General features: G+C 48.6%; 1 protein-coding gene across 1 annotated transcript in view; it reads left to right on the forward strand.

Moving 5' to 3' along the window:
* The window catches only part of LOC147668407 (E3 ubiquitin-protein ligase TRIM39-like), a 321,248-nt gene that overhangs the window by 40,652 nt on the left and 252,882 nt on the right, over positions 1-27,714 (forward strand). The gene's annotated exons all lie outside the window — the stretch shown is intronic.

Genomic DNA, 27,714 nt, shown 5'->3' on the forward strand with positions numbered 1-27,714 from the left:
TGTCAGTGGGCAGTTGAAAGGCTATCTCCTGTGGCTGAGGTTTAATAAATACCTTACTGCTTCAACTTGAGTGTTCCTGAGCTTTTATCCACTTGAAGACACTACATTTTATGGCGACGATCGGGTGAACCCAAGACATCACCTCAACACAGGGAAAGAAGAAAAACAACTCGTTTACTTTTCCAGCGGCAGGAAAGTATATTGTGAAAGGAAGCGGAGCCTTCCCAGCGGCTGATTTATCACAAAAAGCGGTGAGGAGTAAGGTGGGCAGATTTATAAAATAATATTGTGGAGATAAATGTGGGAAAACTAAACTTTAAATAACGTGCGCTGCTCGCGCTAAGCCTGTCTTCTCCTCGCGCTTGGCCTCGAGAGGAAACTTGACAATCTATCTCTTGCGCAATGCCTGCAGCTCGCGCTCCGCTCAGAGAGAAGACGTTTCATCTCTCGTGCTTAAGCTTGCGCACGCATTAGAAGAACTTTGATGGATGATGACATCTTGTCATTCTGTGAAATGAACGCGTTCTCTGATATCTTGTCATTCTATGAAAAGAACGCGTTCTCACAGCATTAGTTCACCATTGTTGAAAACGTTCTTTCAAGTTCTTATCTGGCTCAGAGGAAAAGAATGCTACAAGAGAAAAGAAAATTCTATTATCTGGCTCAGAGTGAAAGAATGCTACAAGAGAAAGGAAAATTCTAAAAACGTATTCTATTGAATGTGAACATTCTCTCTCACTACATGAAGAGGAAAAGAACTCTATTAATCAAAAACTAAACTGAGACTGCATTATATTCAGATCTTCTAAAATAATCAGAATTCTTACCTCTATTGTTAATATTCTAACAAAACAAAAAGGAAAAGAAAGAATTTCATCTATACTACACATGCTGTCTTCAACAAATACAAACAGTGAGTCACTCATTGATGCATCTATGCACTAAGCAATACCCCCCACCGAACCATACAGAGACTCAGACACTCATACTGTTACTAAAAAAAACAACTAATCTATACTACTATTATAAAGAGAGATCTGTGTCCTTTGAGCCAGGTAAACTCGAAAAGTACATTACCAATTCAAACACCCAAGACATCTTTGAAAACGTCATGGCAAGCAGAAGGACATAGGCTATATAAAAATAAAAAATATACGTTCTTTAAAAAATTTACGAATAAAAAAAAAAAGTAGTCCCTTGGAAGTAGCGCCGACCTCGACGTGCGTGATGACATCGGGAGCGCGGGGAGGAGCGGCGTTCAGGAGCAAGAGGAAGAGCGGCCGACATGAGCGCGGGGAGGAGCTGCGGACAGGTGGGGAGGAGCGGCGAGCGGACAAGCGGTGAGGAGCGGCGAGAAGCGGAGGAGCAGTGGAGCGGTAAACTCAGCAGCGCGGGGAGGAGCGGCGGATGAGGTAAGTGAAGCAGCCGCGGGTGCGCACCAAGGGACGGGCGGGGGCCATGAACACTGAGTGCTCAAAAAGCATTTTCCTCAAAGTCGGGACGTCGGGGGAAACAAAGCGTGGGCAGAAGTGGCCAGGACCTACGACGGGCGGGGGCCATAAACACTGAGTGCTCAGAAAGCCTTTTCCACAAAGTCGGGACGTCGGGGGAAACAAAGCGTGGGCAGAGGCGGCCAGGACCTACGACGGGCGGGGGCCATGAACACTGAGTGCTCAGAAAGCCTTTTCCACAAAGTCGGGACGTCGGGGAAAACAAAGCGTGGGCAGAAGCGGACAGGACCAACAAAACGGCCGCTCTGCTGCGTCTCTCCTGCTGTGATGCTGCCCCCAGCCCCTTCTGCCCCGGGCAACGCCGGGGCGGGCTGCTAGTATACGATATATATATCTATACTACTATTATAAACAGAGAACACAAACCTTTTGGCAAGGTAAACTCGGGAACCACAGCGCCAATCCACACACCCAATACATTGTTGTAATCCTCAGTGTGTGCAGATGGACATAGGCTATAGAAAATTTTAAAAAACGTAAATTTAAAAATATAACTTAAAAAAAAGTAGTGCCCTGAAAGTAGCGCCGGCCGCGACGCTGACGGCCACGACGTAGCGCTGTCCGCAACGTACGTGATGACGAGGAGGAGCGGCGGTGAAGTGAGGAGCTCGGGGAGGAGCAGCGGCTCAGGTAAGGCTCTGGGACACGGGACGGGAGGGAGACGGTGCGGGAGGTTAGCCCGGAACAACTGCAGTAAGGCTCAGGATCGGTAAGGCTCAGGGTCTGGGGGCAGCATTTCAGGGACACGGGACGGGAGGGAGCCGGTGCGGGAGGTTGGCCCGGAACAACTGCGGTAAGGCTCAGGGTCGGTAAGGCTCAGGGTCTGGGGGCAGCATTTCAGGGACACGGGACGGGAGGGAGCCGGTGCGTGAGGTTGGCCCGGAACAACTGCGGTAAGGCTCAGGGTCTGGGGGCAGCATTTCAGGCTTGCGTGTACTCCCGTCCCGGACCCCGCCCGCCACGACATTGTCCGGGACACAGACAATGTCGTGGCGGGCGGGGGCGGGAGTGCACGCAAGCCTGAAATGCTGCCCCCAGCCCCCTTCTGCCCCAGGCAACGCTGGGGCGGGCTGCTAGTATATATATATCTATACTACTATAATAAAGCAGAAACTTTCAGGCTTTGAGGCGGGTAAACTCGGGAACCACTGCGCCAATCTACACACCCGATACACCGTTGAAATCGGCAGGGTGTGTAGATGGTTATAGGCTACATAAATTTAAAAAAATAAACGTTATTTAAAAGGTTAGATTAAAAGAAAAGTAGTCCCTCAAAAGTAGCGCTGGCCGCGACGTTGTTGGGATCCACCAGGCCCGCGCACTGCAGGAACGTAGCATGCACCAATCCTCTCCTCCTGCCCACCAGCCACTCACAGAATACAAACTATGAGTGCGCTAATGAACCTGAAAAGAGGGTGGTATATGAGGAGACACCAAGTCTTCCACCCTGTAGGTCACAATAGGACACCGCTCCCTTCTCCACGCCTCTGCACCTATATAACACAAAAAAAGGAACACACACTTCACAGTATATGCACTACTGTACTCTCTCCACGTCAATAACCATGTCCTGCCATGACATCCACAACCTCTTACCAGTTGTTAGCGCAGGCTCAGCTTCGTGGGATCACCAAGGAGCATGTACAGGTAAAAAGTAACTGTTCACCACATAGGTCAATTCCCCAGAAAAGCAATCAGTGACAAAACAGGTGTCCTTCGTGTGTTTTCTTCGTGTGATAAGGGAAAGGAAAGAATGGAAAAAACGGGCACCCAGCAAACAGAATGTCCCAAAAAAAAAACCTCTGAGGCTTATGTCAGGTTTCAATGTGCAGGGGACAGACAGCCTACCACTCGGTACACCGAGTAGCCCAGTATCCGTAATCAAGGCTGCAAGCGGAATGACCCGAAACGTCACTTCCGCTTGCAACGAGGCAGAGAGAGAGTCAAGTGAGGACGCGCGTAACCGGAGCTGAACGCTGTGAATGCACCAACGCGTTATCCTCGCCTGACCTCTAACCAAAACAACAAAGCACTCAAATGCGAACGGGAGCCCCCGAACACCGAGGCATCCACGGGTACTGGGAAAAAGCAATGGAGGGAAGGGAAAAAGCGGGAGGAAATGGACGGGACTAACCTGACTATCTAACAGTACCGCAGGGACAGGAAAGCAGGACAGGGGTCAAGGGATCCAGAACAGGAACAGCAAAAGAAACCTCATGAGCCCGTGAGGAATATAAGGAAGGTCCGAAATTCAGCACGGCCAGCTAAACACAGCAACCAGGAACCAGGAGCCCATACAGAAGGCAATAACAAGCAAAGAAGTAAAGGTAGGACCATCTTTTATCCTACTGCCCGCAGTCATGTGATGCCAGTACATGGTTACTGAAAGAGGACTAGCCCCCAATTATTAACAGTCGTGCGTGGTCACGTTAGGAGCACGGGGAGGAGCGGTGTCCGAGGAGTGGCGGACATGGCGCGGGGGAGGAGTGGTGACGTCATGAGCAGAGGACCGGCGGCTGAGTAGGAGCGGCAGACATGGCGCAGGGGAGGAGCGCTGGTGCGAGCGGACAGGCGGGAGCAGCGCCGGCGGAGGTAAGGGCACTCATGTAGGGGCAGGCAGGGGACGGGACGGGCCGGGCGGGCGGGTGGCGGTCGGGGAAGCCTGAGGACAAGAAAGAGGAGGCAAACGGTGCACTACAAATGTCAGACAAACGGTGCATTACAGGAGGAAAAGAAGGAAAAAGTGACGTGTAGCCAGGGGGGCTTTAGATGCTGTAAACGTTTGAGCCACCTCGGCTTCCGTAGGATAATCCCATGCTCTTCTCAAAGGGATTCTGTGCTCCGCCGTTAACAAAGTGCGCAACGAAGACCTACACATGGTCAGGAGAAAAATGGTACCCCCTCGAACGAGGCCACCCTCTGTCAAAAAGGGGAGAGTTTGCTCACATAACTGTAAGCGGTGAATATGTTATTGTTTAGATGCATTTGCTTCACTATAGGAGATTATATTTATATAGGAATATTTCCTTCACGAATACCTGCGTCCCTTGGATGGAGTGGAGGGAAGGGGGTGGATGACGTGTGCACGAGGAAAAAGTGACGTGTGCAGGTTACAAATGTGGGGCGGGCGGGGGCCCTGAAGCAAAGTAAATTACAGGAGGAAAAAGTGCATCTGCAGGTTACAAAAGCGGGGCGGGAGGGGGCCCTGAAGCCTAATTGCTCCCGGATTTATTATACATCCACAGGGATCCACTGTTTAGAGTTTTTTGTTTTATTGAAATTCCCTAATTTTTTAACTCCTTTATTCAACAACAGGGAGAAGACAGGAATGCATGAAAGTCATTAACCACATCATCCTTGTTGATCCGTTGCACGACAGCCTCCAAGGTTGGTCTCCTGTTGTCTTAATGGCTCATCGATGCAGTTGCATGCAATAACCATCCCATCCTAACAACCAACACAGGGCTCACTCAGGAGAAACCATCCAGAACAGTACACTGATGCTTTGTTGGCATAATAACAGACACATGTGCTGCTAAACCGGGAATGATCAACGTCGAGAACCTGGTTATAACATACGCTGGCAAAGTCAATATTTAAAGACATCAGCCAAACTTTTGACTTTTCGGCCCGGCCCGTCCCCCGCCTGCCCCTATATGAGTGCCCTTACCTCCGCCGGCGCTGCTCCCGCCTGTCCGCCCCGTCCCCCGCCTGCCCCTACATGAATGCCCTTACCTCCGCCGGCGCTGCTCCCGCCTGTCCGTTCGCACCACCGCTCCTCCCCTGCGCCATGTCCGCCGCTCCTCCTCCGCTGCCGGTCCTCTGCTCCTGACGTCACCGCTCCTCCCCCGCGCCATGTCCGCCGCTCCTCGGATGCCGCTTCTCCCCGTGCTCCTAACGTGACCACGCACGTCGCGGCCGGCACTACTTTTGAGGGACTACTTTTTTTTAATCTAACATTTTAAATAACGTTTATTTTTTAATTTATGTAGCCTATAACCATTTACACACCCTGCCGATTTCAACGGTGTATCGGGTGTGTAGATTGGCGCAGTGTTTCCCGAGTTTACCCGCCTCAAAGCCTGAAAGTTTCTGCTTTATTATAGTAGTATAGATAGATTATTATTATTATTGTGCACCACACTTAGCAGCATATTTATCTTGTCATTTTTACCCATAAGAACAATGTCTGGGCAGAGTCTTCACCTTATTAGTATCAGTTTAACACCCAAATACAACTGAAAGATGACCTACCACTGCACACAACACGAGTGGCGGTGCTTTTAGTAACGTTTGATCTGTTCAAGCTGGAAACATTTTTGTTTGTTAAAATCTGGAATTTATGTAGATGAAAGAATATGTGATGCGATAAGTGCGCAAATCTATAATTATGTAAGAAACACCACGGCCATAGAATCTTACAATTCAGTCGCCCTGTCGAAATCTCTCATTGACATCTAACTTTAAATTATTAACAGACGTGATGGGGTCACCCGCCCCAAACCTTCCTCAACCTCCCAGAATCTCTTCACCTTGAATGAAGTGGTGTAGGAGAGTGGCGTAGAGGTCAGGTAAACTTACCGATGGCGTCTGGTATACAGTGGTAATCTTGGTTTGAAAGAGTGGTGCGAGGGCTTTACACATGATGGTTTGTGTTGGTGGGGATGACGTGGACCTACAATTCATCCAAGCACGTTGTCAGCCGATTTTGTAAGTGGTGGAGTGGAGTTGCATCAATGAGTCTGTATAAGCAAGGCTTTTTTCTGTGGCTGGTTTATTTATTCACCACAACACCTCTTTGTGTGCGCGGGGCTTGCATTGAGTGTAAGCAAATGCCCCAACCTCTTCCAAATAGTGTTGGTACTGCCGCCCCTCCTCGCACAGACAGGATATTCCCGGGGAACAACTATCAGTGATGGGGTGGGCTCCCTGCACTCTAAGCTCCACCTGTCACAGGCCTATTTGAAGGAGTCTCCACTTCAGGCATGGTAGGTTCTTTTTGTTAGACTCAAATGTATCTTTTCTTTTCCTTTGTCTCTGATTTTGTAGAATCTGTGTTCCTTTTTACCAAAGGGGATGATGGACGGAACATTTGAGCAAATCAAACACTCACACCCAGTCAACTGATCTGGGTTTAATCCATCATCCAATTGTTTTGTATGTTGTCGCGCGTTTCTTTGTCTGTCAGCGCTTGCTTTTAAAACTCTTAAAATTCTTTTCAACTGTCTGAAAATCGCATTGTTGTACCTGTGCAGAGATTAGAATTGCATCCAGCGTAACAAGCGACCGCTATCTCCTGTCGTCCCTGGCCCGTCCTCCAACCCCTAGGTCTTAGCCAATTGGCCGGAAGGAGGTGGAGCTAGAGACGGGGCCAGGTACTAAAGCAGCTGTAGCACGGGAAGCCGGCAATTGTTTTGTATGTTGTCACACGTTTCTTTGCCTGTCAGCGCTTGCATTTAAAACTCTTAAAATTCTTTTCAACTGTCTGAAAATCGCATTGTTGTCCCTGTGCAAAGATTAGAATTGCATCCAGCGTAACAAGCGACCGCTAAATCCTGTCGTCCCTGGCCTGTCCTCCAACCCCCAGGCCTTAGCCAATCGGCCAGAAGGAGGTGGAGCTAGAGGTGGGCCAGGTACTAAATACCTGCCACACTGTGGGAGCGCAGCGGACGCATGCAGCGGGTGCGCCGACGGCGTGCCAAAGGCAATCTCGTCTCCGCCTGTCCGCACCTGGCAGGGCCCAGGGGCCACAGACTATAGCCAAACGACCAGCTATTCTCCCAGAAAGATAAGAACATTAGCGCAATACTGCCCCCCCATTGACCCTGCCATTTACAACCATATACTGTGCAGTGGTAGGTCATCTTTCAGTTGTATTTGGGTGTTAAACTGATACTAATAAGGTGAAGACTCTGCCCAGACATTGTTCTTATGGGTAAAAATGACAAGATAAATATGCTGCTAAGTGTGGTGCACAATAATAATAATAATCTATCTATACTACTATAATAAAGCAGAAACTTTCCGGCTTTGAGGCGGGTAAACTCGGGAACCACTGCGCCAATCTACACACCCGATACACCGTTGAAATCGGCAGGGTGTGTAGATGGTTATAGGCTACATAAATTAAAAAAATAAACGTTATTTAAAATGTTAGATTTAAAAAAAAAGTAGTCCCTCAAAAGTAGCACCGTCCGCGACGTGCGTGGTCACGTTAGGAGCACGGGGAGGAGCGGCGTCCGAGGAGCGACGGACATGGCGCGGGGAGGAGTTGTGACGTCAGGAGCAGAGGACCGGCGGCGGACATGGCGCAGGGGAGGAGCGGTGGTGCGAGCGGACAGGCGGGAGCAGCGCCGGCGGAGGTAAGGTCACTCATGTAGGGGCAGGCGGGGGACGGGGCGGAGAGGCGGGAGCAGTGCCGACGGAGGTAAGGTCACTCATGTAGGGGCAGGCGGGGGACGGGGCAGGCGGGGGAAGGGCCGGGCCGAAAAGTCAAAAGTTTAGCTGATGTCTTTAAATATTGACTTTGCCAGCGTATGTTATAACCAGGTTCTCGACGTTGATCATTCCCGGTTTAGCAGCACATGTGTCTGTTATTATGCCCACAAAGCATCAGTGTACTGTACTGGATGGTTTCTCCTGAGTGAGCCCTGTGTTGGTTGTTAGGATGGGATGGCTATTGAATACAACTGCAGCGATGAGCCACTAAGACAACAGGAGACCAACCTTGGGTGCTGTCGTGCAACGGATCAACAAGGATGATGTGGTTAATGACTTTCATGCATTCCTGTCTTATCCCTATTGTGGAATAAAGGAGTTAAAAAATTATGGAATTTCAATAAAACGATAAACTCTAAACAGTGGTACCCTGTGGATGTATAATAAATCCGGGAACAATTAGGCTTCAGGGCCCCCTCCCGCCCCGCTTTTGTAACCTGCAGACGTCACTTTTTCCTCCTGTAATTTACTTTGCTTCAGGGCCCCCGCCCGCCCCACTTTTGTAACCTGCACACGCCACTTTTTCCTCGTGCACATGTCATCCACCCCCTTCCCTCCACTCCATCCAAGGGACGCAGGTATTCGTGAAGGAAATATTCCTATATAAATATAATCTCCTATAGTGAAGCAAACGCATCTAAACAATAACATATTCACCGCTGACAGTTATGTGAGCAAACTCTCCCCTTTTTGACAGAAGGTGGCCTCGTTCGAGGGGGTACCGTTTTTCTACTGACCGTGTGTAGGCCTATGTTGCGCATTTTGTTAACGGCGGAGCACAGAGTCCCATTGAGAAGAGCGTGGGATTATCCTACGGAAGCCGAGGTGGCTCAAACGTTTACAGCATCTAAAACCCCTCTGGCTACACGTCACTTTTTCCTCATTTTCCTCCTGTAATGCACCGTTTGTCTGACATTTGTAGTGCACCATTTGCCTCCTCTTTCTTGTCCTCAGGCTTCCCCGACCGCCGCCCGCCCGGCCCGTCCCGTCCCCCGCCTGTCCCGTCCCGTCCCCCACCCGGCCCGTCCCGCCCCCCGCCTGCCCCCCGCCTGCCCCTACATGAGTGCCCTTACCTCCGCTGGCGCTGCTCCCGCCTGTCCGCTCGCACCAGCGCTCCTCCCCTGCGCCATGTCTGCCGCTCCTCCTCCGCCGCCGGTCCTCTGCTGGAAGGTGGAGTTAAAGATGGCTGTCTGCATTTTGTTGAGCAATTCCGCGTCTTTCCCGTGCAATCCTACACTGCCGTATGACAGGGTAGGAAGCACTTTTGCTTTTATCGCTGCCAATAGAGGTTTGTATGATGGCCCGTAAGATTTTTAGCTAAAGATCTAAAGGCAAATGAAAGGGAGTTTGCTCTCTGGGCAATGTTAGTCTTTTGCTGCTGATGGTTATGTCGATTATCAAAGTAGAAGCCCAAGTACTTGTAGTTGGTCATGGCCTCTAGCTTTATTCCCTCCAGTTGGATGTGTGGGTTGGCTGACCGTCGTCTGGTGATGAGCATTGTTTTTTTTTTTTTTTTTTTTTTTTTTAAATTTTTGTAAACCTTTATTGTGCATAAGAAGAAGAACAAATACGGGCCTACAACCAGCAGGCCGGCCACGGTACTTTGAGCACAGGTGCAAGCAATACAGTTCCCCAGCGGCATCAGGCAGGATATCAACAATTAGTAGCAGTTACACTGGATAAGTCATGCCGCCAAGGAGAGGAGCATTGAAGGTTAATTTTAAAGTTTATGGTCGAAATATAAATCAGTGAAGAATAGAAGCGAGGAGAACTGAGTCCGTACATTAGCTTCACAACATGAGCAGGCAGCATCAATAAAAACAGCAGTAGTGAGAACACTCCGTCAATATGGCAGCACAATACAAAACAAGGGGGCTGTAGTCCACGTTTACGTGCCACCCACACCGCCACCCACTCCCTACTAACCCTACTCTCAGACCCAGAACAGAAACAGAACAAGAAAGCGCAGAAATTTAGAAAAATAAGGCCCATAGAACTAAATAAGGAAAAATAAATCTACCCCCCCACCCTACATCAATCCGGAGGCTACGGCCTACCCCCCCCCGGCAAAGTGCCTGTCGCCCATTAAAGAACCCGAAATACAGACCAAGAATAGAAGAGAAAAAGAGAAACAATAAAAGAAAAATGTTCACTCTTGAATAATCGGGAGGAAGAAAGGAACAAGCTATTCTACCACACCCAAAAAGAAATAGAAGCTCGGAGGAGAGCCAAGAACATTTAAATCCAGACTGTCAGCCCGCAACAGACCCGCGCCCCAATAATTATGACCCACAGAAGTACAAGGCATTTGCATCCGTAAATGAAGGATAATAGCAGCAGTACAGTACACAATGCTTCCAAGGAGTAAGGCAGTTCAGGTACGAGCCAGCAACAATTAAAACCCCGGGAAGATGACCTCAACAGCACTTATTATCGGATCGCCCATCCACAGTATTCCCACCCCATAGATATGTACCAGCAAGTGTACCCAGCAATGCCAACCTCATGTGGGAAAAACCTTAAACAGTGCATAATAACAATACCAAGTCAGCAGCACAGTCCGGGTTTCCGCTAGCCAAACAAACAGAGTCAGCGCAAGGAATGTCATCAACCCTGGCCCGAACGCCGAAAACCGTCCAGAAATGACCACCGCTGGGAACAAGCCGAAAGAAGAACAAAGGACCAAGATGGCCGTCCTCGATGAAGAAGAAGCACTGAAGAACAAAATGGAGGCCCCCAACCATCAAGAAGTCCAATGTCAGGAAGGATCAGCTTAGCGACGAAGGCTGGAGGAGGCATTTTTCCCCTATGATGAGAAGTGGCTCCGGGGGAAGATGTATCAGGGAGGACCAGCAGCCAAGAAATCAACGAGCGATGCAGAGGCAGCAGCTGCAGAAGTGGAGCCCCAGGCTTAAGAATAAGGGGAGACAATGTAGCCGAGCCTCCGACGACGGGCAGAGTTGAGTCATTGTATCCACGGATCGCCCGCTGTGCTGGAGAAGCCTGCCGAGACAAAGTATCCACTTGGGGAACAATTGTGGGCAACAGGGGGTCCTGTCGTTTCAGGCGCCCCAGTGCAAGTGCCACCGCGTCAATCTTGCGCTCCAGCTGGCAAGTATTCCGCTGCCAAGTCGTCCGGAGGTCCGCAATTGCTTCAAGGATATCGCTGTAGTCCAGGGTCCGCAGCGGTCCCTCACAAAGCCAGCCTCGGGTCGATGTCAGCGGTTCATCGGGATGGGCACGAGTAGGCAGGGCAGGGCACACATGGGACAGGGAATCACCCCCATCCCCGTCCTCAAGGGCCGGCGCCATCTTCGTTCCCTCCAGTGGACCCCAGCAGGAGAGAGTGGCGGCGTCCGTGGAACACAGGATCAGACAGGGGCTTCGGTGATGGTACGGTTCACTGTGTAGGGCGGCTTCTCCACGGGTGCCCCCCTGCCGCCGGACCCACAGGTCGATCCACGGCAGTGAAGGCACCACAAAATGGTGTCGAGTCAGACCACCCACAGCACAACAAAGGAGGCGGCGGGGGTAGGGATCCTGTCCCGCCAGCACGCATCGTCCCCAAGGCAGGAGTGTCACCCGGTCGGGAGGGGGGCCACACCGTCTCCCTATGTGAGCAAAAGCGCCACCTCAAACACCGGCGCCTCCATGACTCTTCCCCCGGACCTCGATGCAGCAAGTTCCGCAGCGACGATAGGGGCAGGCTCCAGGGGTAATGACGGCAGACAGCTCGCACGGCGAGTTCACCCTCAAACCGGCCAGCAGAAACCTCGGGAAAACGCGGTCACCAGCAGCGCGATCAATCCGTAGCGTCACCGCAAGATTAGTCAGGATTTTAAACAGGATACCGGTGCGGGAGTGAAAAAGTCGCGGAGCTGGGAGCCTACACGTCCGTCCTGTCGGCCATCTTGGCTCCTCCATTGTTTATGTTTTTGTTGTATTTATCTCCAGGTTGTTATTTATTATAAATTCCGCTAGCCCTACTAGTGACCTTTGAAGGCCAATCTTCGTTAGGCTCAACAATACCACGTCATCCGCGTAGGATAAATGAGTTTGAGATAAGGAGCCTAGTTTGGGTGGGTGGAATGAGATCTTATTTAGGCTTGGGGCTAGGTCTGCCATAAAAAGATTAAAGAGATTCGGGCTAGAACACAGCCCTGCTTAAGACCTTTGCTAGTATTGATTTTTCTTGAGAGCAGTGTTCCATTCCCCAGTTTTACTTCCATCCAAGTGTTGGAATAAGGAGTAAGATTCCTCTCAGTGTTTTGTCCGGGATGTTCCAGCTGCGCAGTTTCCTCCATAAGATGTTATGATCTACGCTATCGAAGGCCGCCTTTAAGTCGATGAAACATAGGTGGAGGGGCTGTTTTCTTCATAGGTATTTGTCGGCTAACACTGAGAGAGACAGAATGTTTGTCATTGTCCCGGTCCCTTTCCTGAAGCCTGTTTGATTGGGCGGTATTCTCTTTGTGGCATCAGACCAATTTGTTAGATTTTCCAGGATTAGAGATGCAAAGTACTTCGCCTCCACGTCCAGGAGGGCGATCAGTCTGTAATTTGCTGGGGATGTTCTGTCTCCTCCTTTGAAGATGGGTGAGATTATGGAGCCAAGCCAACTTGATGGTATTTGGTTTTCACTTTCTATCTCCTCAAATAGTTTTTTTAATTTTCCGCTCCAAAAGTCCCGATCAGTTTTGAAGACTATTGGTGGAATCCCGTTCGGCCCTGGAGCTCCGCTGCCTTAGAATTCTTCTTATGTCTTCTTCACAAAACCATGTGTGTCTGGACTTGTTTGTTGTCTCCTTCTTCTCCCGTGGGTGAACCGCGTCACAGTGAAGCCTTGTTGTCCGGAGATCCTCGTCTGGTGATTGATTTGCTCTTCATTCTAACTTCGGATATGGAGTTTGCGTGCAAGGGGTTTTGAGTTCACCACTGGATACGGTGCTTGCTTTTCTTTGTTTGGCCCCTTTGTTGGTATTTTGTTGGTCTGCTCCTGTATTGGGCTGGTCAGGTGTTGCCTCCGAGAATCTCTGTGTTAATAGCGCGCCCAATCCGCTTCTTGGACGTTAGATGTTATTAGGTTTGAAGGATGGTTTAAACTGTTAATGATCCTCCAGAATACGTTTGAGTTGGTGTTCTTTGCCGTGCAGAGTAGTTTTGCCCAGAAGTCTTCCTTCAGAGATCTTTTATGTTCCCACATTTTCTTTTTATACTCTTTCTTAAGGTTCTGTCTTTGAGCCCAGTCTTTTGGGGACATAGTTATCTTTTTTAATGCTCTGACGTTTCTCCTTATTTCTTTTTTTAGCTTTACCAGGTTCTTTGGCAGTGGAATTTTGTAAGTTGGAGGCCGTGGTTTTTTTGAGGTGGACATGGTTGTTGTTAGCTTTTCCGTGAAGTCCTCCCATTTTTAGGTCGAGCTCTCTCGACCTATTGTGATCAAGTTGCTCCTCAAGGGACTTAGACAGGTGCACGAGTGCCGATTGCACCTCGTGGACGCGCCCCCTGGCCCCTCCCCCCCAGCCGTGCACATCTTTTGCTCCACATTCACAGCAGCAGCCTCTCACAATCACGCACGCACACACACACACACACACACACACGCTGGCACACACACGCACACCCTCCCTCTCTGCCCCCCACCCACTCACCTGGCTCTTTCCGTGTGTCCCTCTCCCTCTGCAGCGGGTCAGTGTAGGCAGCAGGCAGCCTCGGAGGTTGGCAGCCTCGGAGGTCGGCGTGTCTTCTCCGGCGATCCGATGTGCACGCTCACGGCGACGTGCGCTCCCACTGCACTGTCTCGCGCCATTTCCGCAGTTGCACCAACCTGACCAAAAAGCACAACCATTGACGTGTGGAGCGTGGTCAGCCACCGATGCAGATGACTCGTGGAACAGTGCTGGTATTACATTATTTCAGTTCTTTGTTTCTCCATTGTAAGCCTTAATTACATTTAATTATCAGTGCCGGACTGGGACTGCCGGTGTGCAGCAGCGCAGCGCGTTCACGTAGGTGTCTCCTCCGCCCCCGTGTCTGCGCATCTTAATTCACCGCATGCGCACTGGGCTTTCACAATTTAAAGTGCGCGTAACTACTGTGATCCTAGAGAGGCACCGTGACCGCTGCCAGGGCCATCATTTAATTAGCACCCCTGTCTGCCGACTGCCGCCCGCAGCAGGTGAGTTCCAGGGCTTTCCAACTGGGCTCTCTGTGTCGAGCTGTAACGTGATGCTGGGAGAGCCAATGCAGAGGGAGTTTACCGCACGCACTGTGTCCCACTGCTCTGTTGTTTGGAAGCCCGGTGCCGGACGGTGTTATATGGTTCGTCAGATCACTGGTAACCGCCCCGCTTCCGCGCCCCCACCCTCCCGAAATCTCTCTGCCTCCGTGATGGCCGCTTCAGGAGTCGGACCAGCAACCTAAAGAATGGCGAAACCTTGGACAAAAGTGCTTCCTGGTGGCCTTGAGAGGTTCATAGCAACCAAGGTTTCAGATTGTAATGTGTGACATTTTCATAATTTTCGTGTATTTATGAGGGACATTTGGGCGACTATCAGTGATACTTTCTTGCGAGTGAAATCAGCAATTAAGACCAGGGAAACATATTAATATCTTACACTCGGAAATTACACTCGTGCAAGAGCAACTCTAAAAGGGGGTTCCAGCTTGAACCCAGATCGTCCCCAGAGAAATGAAATATTACTGGATAAAGCTGCGATACAAACATAGCCTATGATAATTAGTCATTTTACTCAGAGTTGATTCCCTGGTGATTCCTTATTTGAGCTATAAATGAATACATCTCCTCCGAGCCCTAGCACTTGGAAGCCTCGACAGTGAATCCAGCTCCTCCCGCAGACCCGCTTCCTTCCTCCGTGGGGTCTTTGCAGGCGGCGGGGGCTCGTCTTCACGCGTCTGTACCCGATGCACTTTGATGTGGGGATGTTTTGTACTTTGATGAAATGCACAATGGCGAAAATGCTAAAATAACCCTGTAATCCTTTAAATGCTGTAAGTGCCACTGCGGCATCGTCAACATGCCAACTGGCCAATTACTGCTGCGGCTCGAGCGCTACGGGCTTATTAAAACACTGGGGGGTCTGAAGGAGCCGCGCATACTGCAGTGACGTCAGCACTCAAAAGGGAGCCATTAACGGGGCTGTCGTCACGAGCAGCATCTGGAAAACACAATCCAGGACTTCTGAGTCTGCCTGCGAGGCGGATCGATGGCGGGGTGAACGTGGTGAACGCTCTTCTTCACATGCACGGACACTGTGGTGCTTTACCTTGACTCAGGAATGACACATTACTGTTCTTCAGCTGCAACAAGAGGTTATTAGATCCTAGACGAAGACTTTACACGACCTCCTCCCACCGCTCCTAAAGTGGCTGCTGCCTCAGTGCACCGACATCTCTTATTCTACTGCCTTGAGATGCATGCAGCTACTCAAGGGCGTAGGGGACATTACATTTTTCGGGGGCATCATAGGGATAGCCGAGCGAGGCCTGCCCTGAGTCGAAGAGCCAAGCACGAGCCGAGCGATTAAAAAAAACATAAATCATGTAATAAATAACATGACAAAAATATGATAAAGACTTTAGAATTAAAACAATGTATTTTCAACATTTTTCAGTGGCTCATGTATATACGATTATATGACAGACTTGAGTGACATTTACTGTACGTGATTTTTTAAAATATTAAACATTCAAAAATTCCCCATGCCTTAAAGACGTTGCCATGAGTTACCCAAAATGTATCCGTTTGCCATATTCTCATTTTATCTGGCCTATAGTGTTAAATATATAGCAAGATTATTTTATGTTACCCATGTACAATTGAGGTTTTTCTAGCACACCAGTCATGTGCTGAATTAATTACTTCAATGTGCTCTCATACTGGATGGCTAAGGAAAACGATACTTAGTGAAATAAAGCAATGGACCACGGATCACACAATTGGTCAAGCAGAGAAGCAGTGATTTACGCCCAGGATTGCATATGGTGCAATTCAGAGACTGTAAGATTTGATCCTGTTCGCTTGCATTTAACCCCAACGATCAATGCTCTGTGTTCAGTTATTCAACTATTGTTCAACTAGCGATGTGGAGTTCAATAATACACTTATCACACCTTAACTCAAACTGACACTATACATGCATATATAAAAGTGCATGTTCCTAAGCAGTATTCCATTGAATTGTTCCCTGCAGGGGGCAGTAGTAAAAGCTTTTTTGAATGGTATCTGCGGCTATGTGCACCGAAGGCCTGTAAAGATTTACAAAGCCAGCGGGGGCAGCACACATACTAGGTCAGTGGTTTTTGCCATGCCAAAGGTCTGTTTCTCCACCTGATTTTAGACGCAGTCTGTCTGTGGGCACATTGAATAGTTTTAGCAGCTTCACAGTCTACAGAGGCAGACATGATGGCAGATCAGACTGTACCATAAATGGCAGCAGACATGTTTCACCATTGAGGCAGTAAATCTCTGTCTTTCTCTTCTACATCGCTCGTCTTCATTTCTAGTGTTTCATTCCATCGCTTATTTCTACTCTAACGTCACCCTCTCTGTATTGTATTCTTCCCTCTCACTTCACTTTTTATGCTTAATACCTGATATCCACAACTGTATTGTTTTTTTCTCATTTTTCAATTTTTCACTTTTCCTTTGTTTTTCCATTGACACCTTCTACCTCATCCAGGTTTCCACAGCATCTCAAATTGTGACTCTTGTGCTAACGACGCTCGCTAGTTTGATTTTATCCCAGTTGTGGTCTTCGTCTCCTGGAGGCCTGCACCCCGCCTCACCCCTGGAATCAAACAGCTTCCACATTTATTATCCAGTGAGAGCCCGCAGCCTCTGGACAGTATTTTGTTTCTCTCTGCTCACAGTTCTCCCGGCGAATTTTCTCCATGCTTGAAGTTTGGCGATTCGTAGATTTGCCAATTACGTGCCCTTGATGTTCCCTGCACAACCCTTGTTTTAAGGAAAATTGTGTTGCTCATCGTACGTTTCGCTTCTGAGATTTTCTATTGTGGAAATCTACTCGCAGCAGATTTTTATTTTTACTTTCTGTTTCAGTAAAGTAAAAAGAGTTTATAAAACTACTTTCACGATGTTGGAGCAGGCAGCTTGACGACTTCTGGGATGTTATTCTTCGACACAGGTGTGCTGGGCAATGATAAACACATTGTCATGTATAATGTAAGTTGTGGGTTTCTTCTGGGGCGTTTTCCCCTTTGGCGCCTTTGAGGTTTTAGTGACTAAATGTTAGTGTGGCTCTGAACCCCTGAATCACCCCTCATTCAAGCTGGACCCCTTCTCTGACGCCCATGAAGCTGGGTCCCATGGCGGGCTCCTGGTTTCTGTTCCACGGTGCCAGGACATACTTTAAAAAGCCAGCCCAGTGGTGCGTCCGCAGCCTCGCCCCTTCTTTCTCTGCCTGGCACACTCCCGCAGGGACAATTGCTGCAAAACACTGCTACTGACCGCTGCCAGCTCCTAATGTGCGTCATTTTCATTTACAATTATTTAATCTAACAGCCCCCACCAGAGCCCTCAATGACTCACCCATCAAATGGCTTCATTTGAATGTTTCTCAGCTGTATCGGTCAGTTGCCTTATACATCAGCGTGTCCGTATATGTTGCAGAAGGCACAGCTATTTAATAGCCCCACCTGCACGGGTGAGTGAGTATGAGTACTCAGAGAGTAGAGAACAGCTATGGTAAGAGTCAAGATTTCTGCTCTGGATGACAGGAAAGGTGGCTGTCTGTCTGTGTGTGTGTGTGTGGTTCTGTCTGTGTGTGTGTGTGTGGATCTGTCTGTGTGTGTGTGGGAGGGGGGTTCTGTCTGTGTGTGTGGGGTTCTGCCTCTGTGTGTGGGGTTCTGTCTGTGTGTGGGGGGTTCTGTCTGTGTGTGTGGGGTTCTGTCTCTGTGTGTGGGGTTCTGTCTGTGTCTGTGTGGGGTTCTGTCTGTGTCTGTGTGTGGGGTACTGTCTGTGTCTGTGTATGGGGTTCTGTCTGTGTCTGTGTGTGGGGTTCTGTCTGTGTGTGGGGTTCTGTGTGTGTTTGTGGGGTTCTGTGTGTGTGGGGTTCTGTGTGTGTGTGTGGTTGTGTGTGTGTGTGTGTGTGTGGCTCTGTGTGTGGATCTGTGTGTGTGTGGGTGCATGTGGCTCTGTGTGTTGCTCTGTGTGTGTGTGTGTGTGGGTGCAAATGCAATAGGTCTCGCATTTGCGAGAGATGAAGGTATTGGCAATGTAAATGACAATGCCATTTATCTGTTTCAAAACCACCACATAAATAAAAATGTTGTCATTTACAATGCCAATAGCTCTAACTTTTGCAAAGGCGAGACCGTTGCATTGTAAATGCTTGTTGTATTTGGTTGCCTATAGTTGTCTCACTCTCCGTTTTTAATCTCTGTACGTTTACCTGCAGCTCATCAATGTTGGCCGTTGTCCAATTAAGTTGTTTCAGGTTGGTGGAAGAGGAACTATCTCCCACTGACTTGGAGCTACGATGTTTAGTGAGTTTTAAATTAAAATAGGTATGCTGATATGAATGATCACTTTTTAATGTGTATTCAATTGAAAATTGCTGGACAAATGGCAATAGTAAAAGTGAGACTGCTGTGTAGTCGAGTCTTGAAGTGGTCAAGGTTCCTAGATGGGTGTACTGCGGCGGGTTATCACCTGGAGTCCTTCCGTTGAGGAACCGCAGCCAAGGAATTCCAAGGTTGTTACCAATTGTTGACCAATTGGATCGAAGCGCTCTGTTTTAAGCTGGCTTTGTGGTTTAACATTCCAGAATTCGTTGTCAGCTGCTAACATCTCGTCCTCCTCTGGTGTATAGATTAGATTTGAGTTAAAATCACCTGTTAGGATGACTTCCCAGGTGGAATTGTTATTTCGAATGTCCCTAATTGTGGATACTAGCTGATCCAGCTGGGCTTGTTTCTCTTTCACCTTTGGAGGTGCATAGAAACTAACCAATAGTACTGGAGCTGATCTGCCAGGTAGAGATAGTTTTATTAATTGCATGTTTGGCCCTTGCGGGGCTATTTGTTCTGATTTAATATTGATATCCGACGAGATATAAACTGATAGTCCCCCTTTTGGTCGACCGTGATTGAAATTTTTTCTTGCAGGAATGCTAAAGTGTGTGTACCCAACAAGAGCTAGCCCCTCGAGTGCCCATGTTTCTTGAAGGGCAATGATATTGCATGCTGTCCAATTGTGGGGGGGCAAACCATCTTCCAGCCATTTCCTGGACCCGGCTATATTCCAAGACAGTAAGTGGAAGATTTCCTGACTATTATCCTTTTGGGGTTTTTGGGATGGTCAGTTTTTCTTCTGTTTGTTCAATGTGTCAGTTAGCCAGCGCCAGTAATCGGCGTCGTCTTTGGAGTTTGCTTGTTTGCCTGTGTTAATCAGGGGATGGATTGCCGGTGATGGGCTATTCCCTCTTGCATTCTGTAGTACTGAAACTGCCTGATCTTTTTTTTCTGGCAGATTTTCTTTTTTTTCTTTTATCGCCGGACGTTCTTCAAGAGGGCCTGGATAGCGTGGTTTTGTCAGCCTGGAGAGCCTTATACCCCATAAGTCGAACCTGTCTCTAAAGGATAGTATTAACTGAGCGATCTCTGCTGTTTGCCATGTTGTTAATGTTTGTTCCAATGAGTTATTATTATCTTGCTTGCGGAATTTGACCGAGAGTAAGTCTGCGTTGGTTAGATGTTGTACCCCTTCAGTGTTGGCGTAGAGCTTAAATATATTGCCCCTGTTGAGAATGTCATGCATCCCCTGAGTTTCGTATTCTGGGGTGAAGAGGAGTTGTTTGAGATGTAAATCGTCTTTGCTAGACCAATTCCCAGAGCCTTTCCCCGATTCTAGTCTGCTGTCTGATCTGATTCCGCAATAACGCCCAGTCCCGGCTGATATTTGTGTTCCGTGCGTACCGATTGCCTGTGCACATTGGGATGTCATAATCCTTGTGATCTGATTGCTCTCTTTCGTCAAACCTCTGCTCGTGACTGGGCAGGTCTGGGGGGCCCTGATGTGCTCCATCTCTGTCCCCCTCTCTGAGTTGGTATCCTCCTTGCACTTCAAATTTACACTTCGGCCTCCGCGACTTAGTAGAATTTTTATGTCCGCGATAGGGGGTAGGCTTTTTTCGTCCCCAACCTGGTGTTTCCAGTTTGGGGTTCTTTCAATGATTTTAGGTGATACCTCTTGGTTGTTGGTTGCATTAGCAAGCTGGTCTTGCTTGATGGTCCCGCGTGACGTACCTTGAGACCTGCTTTGTCTGGGGTTTAATTCTTCTCTGCCTTGTGGGCAGTGTTTAATTCCTTTGGGCCACTTTTCCAGATTCACGTTGGCTTTTTGTCCAGCTGGTGTTGTTTTTTTGTTCTCGGCCACCTCTCTGCATTTTGCTGTTGTCTCCGAAGTAATAGGTTGCCCTAGGGAGCCAATTGGTTGTGACGAACTCCCGCTTTCTGTGCGACTGCTTTTTTCCGCGGTGTCGTCTGTCTGTGTTAAATTGCCCGTGCCCAGCCTCGGATGTGCGTCTCTGTTGTTTGTTTCGCCTGTGGGCGCTACTCCAGTACATGTGCCAGGGTTGCTTGTGACCTCTGCGAGTAGGACCTCACTTTCTTTTTTTGTTAAGAGCTGTTGTCTTGATGAATTGTGTGTTTGGTCAGTTAAGTCGTCGGATTGTCTTGTCGTGTTTAGTGTTTCCTCCTTGCTTTTGGCTGAGGTGAATATGGAGAATATTCTCACCCCTTCCTCCGTGTACCCTGTTAGTCGTTTGTTCCTTGCTTTCCTTTCCTGTTTTTTGACGTCTGGTTAAAGTGTTTTTTTTGTTTGAAGTTGATGTGTTTAACGTTGGACTTACTTCTGCCATTTTCTTTATTTTATGTGTATCTATTTCTGAATTCTTGGCAGGATTATGATCTGTAATGTTTTTAGATGATTTCACTTTGGGGGAATACGGGTATGATTCTTTTAGAGCCAGTATTTGTTCTATTAGGTTGGGAAGGAGGTTCAATTTGTCTATGATTGGACCGCAGGAGCAGGGGCTTTGTTCCAGTGTGTACTTTGATTGAGCTGTTAATATCAGGTTATTTAATTTATCAAGTTTGTTGTCAATCCCCGCAATGTAGTGGGCTATGGTATTCATTAAATCAATTAGGGTGTCCATTTTGTCGGATTGCCAATTTAAAGCCATTGCTGATGACTGAAGGGTTTCTATTACTGAGAGAAGCAGCCCTGAGTGGATTGTACTAGCCCTCTGTTCGAGGTTTTGATTGAGTAGAAGATCAACGCGCTCTTGGCGAGGCGAGGTGTTGCCAGATGTTGGAATTACAGTTCTTCCTTCTCTGTATTTTTTCGATGTTTTTTCTTGGCTTCGCGGCTGAGTAGGTTGCCCTTCTTCATTTATATTGCACAGTTTTTTCTCTGGGTTTTTTCCCCCTTTGTGATTGGTTTTACTTGTGTCTTGCAGCTTTTCCTTATTAATTATTGGGCTTGATATGAGGCTTAATGATTTTATTTCCCCCAGGTTTGTTTCCCCTTTGTAATTGTTTTTACTTGTGTCTTGCATCAATTCTTTGTTTGATATTGGGCTTGATGTGAAGTTTAATAGCTTCAGCCATGACGTTTCTGAGGTGTTCTGGTGAATAGATTCCATTTGGCTTGTATTTTGTTCCCTATGTATCTGGGCTTTGGATATCTGACACTCTTTGTCAAGTAGTTTCTGTATTTGCAGTTTTGTGGGGGGGCTCTGTGATTTAGTTTTTAAAAATTTTGTGAAGATGGTTAGTGCTGCTATAGGTGTTATAGGTGTTGCGTTGGATGCTGATTTTTCTACACACGTCCGTTCTTCCTTTGTCCTCTTACTGTCTGGGGTGGCCTCTGTTATAACTCTAGTCGCCTGTGTTTTACTCTGGCACAGGATAGGCATTTCTCCTGTGCTGCACTTTTGTGGCGAGGTGGTTTCCCGATCGAGGCACTCCCCAGATTCTTCGTGCAGGTGGACCATTACTGTTGTCTCGTCCTGATGCGGACTTTGGCAAGATGAGGTAGTTAAGTTTGCCCGAGATGCATGGGGAGTTAGTCTTCTGAATAAAGATGTTAGGCCTTTATTACAGGCGACCTTCTCGGGGGTTAGAGGCGTGGGGAGACCTGGGAGAGATTGTTGGGTCGTAAGGAGAGTGGCTCATGGATTTTTCAGTAAAAAGAAAGCTTTGTTTGTCTCTATTTTCTCTCTCCCGTCCTGCTTTTTATTTTTGAACATTGTTGCAATTGGGGTGATAAGTGGGGTGTGTAGCACTGTTGTTAGCCCTTTTTTTGTATCCGTGTTGTTAAGTGACGTTTTTTCCTGGTTTGCGTTGCACTGGTCGGCTAGTGGGGATTTCTTTGCCTTTGAGGTTCTTTTTATTTTGCTTTGGTGACCTCCTAACCCTGCCTGATCTCATCCTTTAAGGGCAGGGTGGCTTTCTTAGGTGGTTTGTATGTAGCTTTGGGGGCTTCCATGACGAATTTGCTCTATTTGCCCTGTTGCTCTATGCTCCCCACACTATTCTCTACTCGGCTTAGCTTGGCTTGGCAGATCTTTTGACTGGGTGTGAGTGTTTGATTGATTCAGATGCTCCGTCCATCACCACCCCCTTTTGTACCGCTTTTGGCTGTGCTTGGCCTCGGCAGTGGTCAGACTTTCGCCGGGGTCCGGGGGTCCAGGGTTCAAGAAAGTCCGAGGGAACCTCCCGACTGCTTCCCACCTGCTTTGTCTCACTCTTGCCTCCCTTTCTGCGCCTCTCTAAGCCAGTGCTCGGCTCAACGTGGGTCAACTCAGGGACTCCAAGATGTCCCTCTCCTCGGGTATCGACCCTCTCCCCTCCCCTCCGCACTCTGCGCTGCTTTCCTGCTGCTTTCCTGCTGCCGCTTCTTGTGTTTTCTTCTTGCGGGCAGGCGGGCGGGCGGGAGGGTGTGGGTGCAAGCAGGAGGACGTTGTGCTATGCTCTATATGCGGGATGATTGATTTGGAGGAGTGCAAGAGCCAGAGAACCAGTAGCTGCCGCGGGGGGGGGGGTGGATCGCACCAACCTGTACAGCTACTTTGGTCCCGTGATGACCCCCACAGCCCTGGACCCCCCCGCGCTTATTTTCAGCTTCCTCTGCTCCGTTTCTTTGTTCTCCGTTCTCAGACCACAGCCACCGCACTCACGAGCAAGGCTACAGCTGACGGGGCCCCTCCTCTCTGGGAATGCTATCCGTCTCAGTTAGGAGCCGTCCGAGTGAGCGCTCCTCACAGGCTGCCGATTGTACGGTGCTAGCAGCGGGGGCCCGCAGGCTGCTCCTTAGCTTGGTCAGGGTTTTAGGTTTTGAATCTCGTGCTCGGGCGCAGGCTCTGATTTCCAGATCCCGACCAAACCTACGGACCTGCAGTCCTACGAACGCGGTTACTGCCTCGCTGCTTTACCTCGCAGCGCGCTGCTCTCACTGCTCTCGCTGCTCTAGTAATGGAGAATTTTACATTTTAGGGTGGGTATGGGTTTTGGGGTAGTTGGGAATAGTAATTTTTACCCCTACACTATCCAACACTTTCCCTCCTGTTGCACTCACTGGAGGGGTGATAGTAATTTTTACCCTTATTCTATCCAACACTTGCCCTACTGTTGCACTAAAAAATATTATGCGTTATAATGGTATGCATTGTAATGGAATGCGTTGTAATGATAGTTTTAAAAAATGTGTTGTAATGGTATGCGGTGTAAAATCATGCGACGTAATGGTAGATACGTTGTAAAAACTGTGATGTAAAAGTATGCATTGTAATTGTTTGCATTGTAACGTCATATATTGGATGTGGTGTGCTGCGTGGCCCAGGAGTCGTGACTGTTTTGGTTGTATGTGTGCCTGGGAAGGGTACTTTACAGGCATAGAGCAGTACTGTGAGGACATGTGAGATTAGTGCATGTCTTGAGTGTATGCATGCCTGTGAGGAATACATGACGTGACAAGAAAGATGTAAAGCTGCGCAGTGTGCGTGCTATGAAAGCATGTACTGGTTGTATGGGTGCGTGCAGGAAGTGCAATACATGAAGTGCTGTGCAGCTTGCACATGTGGTAACTGTGTGTGCTGGCAGCAAACTGAACACAGACTGTATTTGAGGTCAATCTAATTGTTCAATACAAATCTTAATATTCAAGAAATCTTGAGTAGAGAAAGCAAAAAAAAATTATTTTTGAAAATTTTATTTCATAGGCTAACACGTGTTTCATGAAAACTCATATAAGGAGCACAGAGGAATTTCACTTCACTCGAAGATACGATGGCTGTTACCATTACATACGGCCATCGTACCGTGAATTAAGGGAAATTCCTCTGCGCTCCTTATATGAGTTTTAGATATACATTAATATACTCTTCAACACTCAGGAGAATCTTCATTCTGATCACCACTGCACATAAAATATCTTTTCCACAACCAGAGATTTAAATATTGCATTTTGTAATGTTAATATTTTGGCCCTGAAGAAGTGACAGGTGTCGTGAAACAAGTGTCAGCCTACGAAAAATATTTCTCAGGAATTAAAAAACAAAACTTTGCTTTCACTACTCAGATTTCTTGATTATTAAGATTTGTATTGAGCGATTACTTTGACCTCAAATACAGTCTGCGTTCAGTTTATTGCTTATACACGCCTGCAGGGAGTTATCCAGCAATTATTTTTGGAGGTCGGTCTTAAAACCATAGAGCGCTTCCTTTCCCCTCCCCCACCTTGCGATAAGTATGTGTGCTGCTGGTGTGTGTGTGTTTGTAAATAGCACACCCTCTTTAAATATAGAAAAGCTGCAGTGCTGAACAGGTGCCCGCAGACGGATGTGTGTGTACTGAATGCATTTGTACGTGTAATGGTACAATGCATGGAGGTACTAATACTGGGCAGTAATTGTGCTGTGAATGTGAAGGCGGAGCTTGCCGGCTACCAAGATGGCTGGTTAAACCCGGTGCTCCGCATAGTGGTTCCCATATATCCTTAATTATCCTGCAACAGCCAGAACTCTGACGCCTGAGACTTGGCCCCCTGTTCCGGGATCACTGGAGGGGCCTGGCGCTGTCTTCCCGGTGCTGCTGCTCCACCGCAATCGTGCCGAGAGAGCGGAGTCTGGTGGATGGACGCGGTGGGCCATAGAGAAAGGCCTACAGTCTAGCATGGCCGCTCTGGGTTCCAAGATCGACGCCCTGACTTACAGGATGGATAGGATGGCGGAGAGGATAGATAAGCATGCAGAGAGATTAGACATGTCAGAACGGAGACTCACGGAGGTCGAAGAGTCGCAGATTGAACTCGGCACGGACCATAAGAAAGTGGAAAAATGATGCAAGCGTTGCAGGATAAAGCCGAAGATTAGGAGGCTCGCTCACATCGCTGCAACATCAGAATCACGGGTCTACCCGAGACAACACAGACGGGTAATATAGAGCGCTTTGTCGAGAAATTGCTGATCACCTTGCTGGGAGAGGCACCACTCGTTTGGCCAACGCCCGCGCCCGGGCGCGCCGCCTCGCCCTGTAATCGCCAAACTGCTCAACTACAGGGACAGGGACACTGCGCTGCGACTGGCCAGAGAGAAGTAGACACTACAATATGAGGGCTCGGAAATCTCATTATACCCAGACTTCACGGCCAGGGTGCAGGAGGCTCGCAAGCACTTTGCCCCCTATAAGAAACAACTCAGAGAACAGGGTCTGGATTATGCGATGCTTTACCCTCATAACTGAGGGTAAACAGACAAGGCCATTCCCATTTGTTTACGGACCCTCCAGCAAGCCCTGAAGAACTGGGTGAAGGAACGTCGCAGGGATGCCACGGAGCAGCGTACTGACGCTGAAGAAGACAGCCATCTGGATGAGCAGAAGTAGAGGCCCTATCGCAGCTGAACATGTAATGCGGTAAGGCGAGAGGGAGGATTAGCCCCCGGGACTGATACACTCAGAAACTAGCCTACGGACGGGGTTGCATCTGCTGGGCGGTCCTGTTGGTATGGGGGCGCTACTCAGCGGGGTGACCTAAGTTGCTGTTTAAACCTCATGGCTTGTCTGAGTTGATAGCGTTAATGATTGTTGATGTCCTTGTGGTTAACTGTTGGAGCACAGCTGTGGCGGGGCCACACTGAATCATGCACTATTTACATGTTGATAATGCTTTGGGGTTGTTAACTGCTCCTTGTTGCTGGCTGGTGCGCTTATGGAACCATGGCGGGAGTCACACGGGGCTACCGTGATATCGTGCATGTTAGCACAGACGGACGGTGGCATGACAACCTTGGCCCCCGTACACGATGCCCCTTAAGGACTCCCTTGAGTCGATGACGCTAAGGGTAGGAAATGAGGGTGGTGGGGAGGGACTTGGGGTCGGCATGGCCAGGTTAGGGGAGGTCAGCTGTGGGCGGAGGGTGTGTCTGTTTGCGGGCTGCATTTTGCAGAAAGGAGGGTGGAGGGGAATGTTGTATTTTTATTTCAGCACATCATCTGTTTCGTCCCTAGAAGACTGCCTGATGTTAGCACTGTACTTGTATGACCTATATGGCTTCTACACCCACGTTGACTAGCAGCGATTCACCGGTTTTACTCCGGGCTCTCACGTGGAATGTGCGTGGCCTTAATGATCACCGCAAGCTCAGGAAGGTGTTGAATTATTTGCAGAGACAACAGATAGATCTTGCCCTACTTTGGTTTTCCTACTACAGGAGACACACCTCCCCCCCTCGAGTAGAATGCTGCTCAGTAGGGGTTGGGCGGGTAACATGGTGGCTGCAGGCTTCACATCTTACTCCAGGGGGATGCTAACTTGGGTCAACCCTAGATCAAAACTAACTCAGACACTATTGTCTGCCGATACTGAGGGATGCTTTGTTATATCCCGTTGGGCGGGGCTGGGTTTTGGCCTGTTGATAATCAATATATATGGCCCAAATTAGGACTCCCCGGAGTTCATTCAGAAAGTGACATCTTTTGCACGCTCTTACTCTGCCGCTCAAATATTATAGGGGGGAAGACCTGAACTTGGTGCTTGATCCAGCGCTAGATAGATCTGCAGGCCCACTGCGTAGGCCTTCGGCTGCGTCACAGGCAATACAGCAGGCAATCATTACTCTAGACTTGCAAGATGTTTGGAGGATTAAGCACCGGACGCAGGCGGGATTCACCCATTACTCTGCCTACTATAACATTCACACCAGAATAGATTACTGGTTGGCCTCCTCCTCTATTGTGGGCTGAATTAGTTCCTGCACAGTCTTGCCTCGGACGTTGTCTGACCATTCCCCTCTCTTGCTAGTACTGCAATCCCCTAAGAAAGTGATTCCCCCGTTTACATGGTGCTTTCCGCCTTACTCGCTGCTTGACCCGGTGTTCAGGGGCGAATTGGCAGAGGAGATAGACGTCTTCTTCGAGGCAAATATAGGTTCGGTCGACAGCTTTCACACAGTGTGGGAGGCCTTCAAAGTCTATATTCGAGGAATAGCGATGTCAAAGCACTCTAGCGTGCTAAAATCCGTCCGGCACTGAAAAGACAAAGAGGGACCCTTGAGCAAAGACAGCAGACCTCGCCTAGTGATGCAGTAACTGAGGAAATCAAAACTTTGCTCACGGACTATCATGAGGAAGCGGACAGAGAGGTGCAGCATATGGGGAAATA

This window comes from Lissotriton vulgaris, unplaced genomic scaffold (genome assembly GCF_964263255.1).
Source record: "Lissotriton vulgaris unplaced genomic scaffold, aLisVul1.2 SCAFFOLD_815, whole genome shotgun sequence".
NCBI classification, from domain to species: domain Eukaryota; kingdom Metazoa; phylum Chordata; class Amphibia; order Caudata; family Salamandridae; genus Lissotriton; species Lissotriton vulgaris.